This window comes from Heterodontus francisci, unplaced genomic scaffold, assembly GCF_036365525.1.
Source record: "Heterodontus francisci isolate sHetFra1 unplaced genomic scaffold, sHetFra1.hap1 HAP1_SCAFFOLD_86, whole genome shotgun sequence".
In the NCBI taxonomy this organism is placed as follows: domain Eukaryota; kingdom Metazoa; phylum Chordata; class Chondrichthyes; order Heterodontiformes; family Heterodontidae; genus Heterodontus; species Heterodontus francisci.
Window position 1 is genome coordinate 1,643,928 of NW_027141093.1, and position 1,795 is coordinate 1,645,722.

Consider the following 1,795-nt stretch of genomic DNA (forward strand, 5'->3'; position numbering starts at 1 on the left):
TGTTTCAGGGCAGAGACCCTTCTTCACCCTGTTAAGCACCCTCAGAATCTTGTACGTTTCAAAAAGATCACCCCTCATTCTTCTAAACACGAATGAATAACATGTTTAGCCGTTCTTGATAAGTCAACCCCTTCATCCCAGGAATCAGCTGAGTGAATCTCTTTTGAACTCGTCCAATGCCAGTACATCCTTTCTTAAGTCTAAATCTCAAGTGCGATATCAGATTGAGAGAATCTGAAAGATAGTATAACCTGAGATACAAACTGAGATTTCAGTTTAAAACTCCCCCGGATTGTGAAACTAAAAGATACAATAGCAATTTAATTTGTATAGACTGTGCTTTGGATCACATTCCAGCCCTCATACAGTATCAGACTGGAAGATACTGTAGCAATTCCATTAGTGCAGACTCAGCTCTACATTACAGAGCAGGGAACATATTTAAACAACCGGGAACACTTTTACACAAGATGGATAATATTGACACAACAGGGAACCATTTTACACAATAACAGAGAACATCTCTACACAACAGTGAATATAGTTACACAACAGAGAACATATTACACAGCAGGAAAAATATTTTAAAAACACAGGGGACATCTTAACACAACAGAGAACACAATTACATAAATCATTGGTCTCTTGCTGTCTCTGCCTGGTTTTCTGTGTGTCTTTATCTGTCTGTTCCTTTCTGAGTCCTGATAATCTCTTCCTGGTTTTCTGTGTGTCTTTCTCTGCCTGCCTCATTGTTGGTGCTGTTACTCTGTGTCCTTGTGTCATTGTGCAGTGAGGGTGAGTCCGTCAGCACGTGTGTTGCTGAGTCCGGGATTCTTGAGCATTCAGCCGATAATCCTATTTTTAGAAAAAAAATTGGGGAAATGAACATATTTCACTAACAGGCAGATAAAGTTTAAAACAGTAGTTAGCAGAGTGGCGCAGTGGAAGCGTGCTGGGCCCATAACCCAGAGGTCAATGGATCGAAACCATTCTCTGCTGTTTATGTTCGGTAGTAACACAAACAGTTCACATTTAAAACATCATAACAAGATGCTTCCTGAGGCACTCTATTGCAATCAGCTTTTTTCTTCTCGTGAACACATCAATCAGTAACAACTCACTTTTGCTCACAAACACAAGCTGCACAAACTGCAAACCGGACCAGCCGAGTCTCTCCCCCTTTGTCAACCCCTTCCTGCAGAGCCTCCGCTCCACCACCAGATGGTGATGTTGGCCACAATAAAACCAGGGCAAATGGTCACAGTGAGGAAACGGTCAGTAACAGGAAATAAAACAATAACAGGGAAAACCTTTACACAACAACAGGGTACATCTTTACACAGCAGAAAACATATTTACACAACAGGAAATACCTTCAGAATACAGGGAGAACACAATCATACAAATGCCTTGTTTCGCCATCTCAGTCTTGTTGTCTCTCTGTCCCTCACTTTTGCTTCCTCACAGTCTATTCTTGGTTTTCTGTGTGTTTTTCTCTCTGTCCCGTTGTCGATGGTGTTACTCAGCGTCCTTGTAACATTGTGTAGCCAGGTTGAGCCTCCCAACACCAGTGTTGCTGTAATAAAAACAGAAAATGCTGGAAATGCTCAGTCGGTCTGGCAGCATCTGTGCAGAGAGAAACAGTTAACAGTTCAGATCTGTTTCCTTAGCTCACATTAACTTTGTTTCTTTCTCCACAGATGCCGCCAGACCTGCTGAGCATTTCAAGCATTTTCTGTTTATGTTTCAGATTTCCAGCATCCGCAGTATTTTGCTTTTGTACGTGTGTTGCTGT

At 41.7% G+C, this 1,795-nt stretch overlaps 1 non-coding gene across 1 annotated transcript; it reads left to right on the forward strand.

The window, feature by feature from the left end:
• Positions 1-927: 927 nt before the first annotated feature.
• Positions 928-999, forward strand: trnam-cau (transfer RNA methionine (anticodon CAU)). Its single transcript has one exon. It is a non-coding gene; the product is annotated as a tRNA-Met (tRNA).
• Positions 1,000-1,795: the final 796 nt, after the last annotated feature.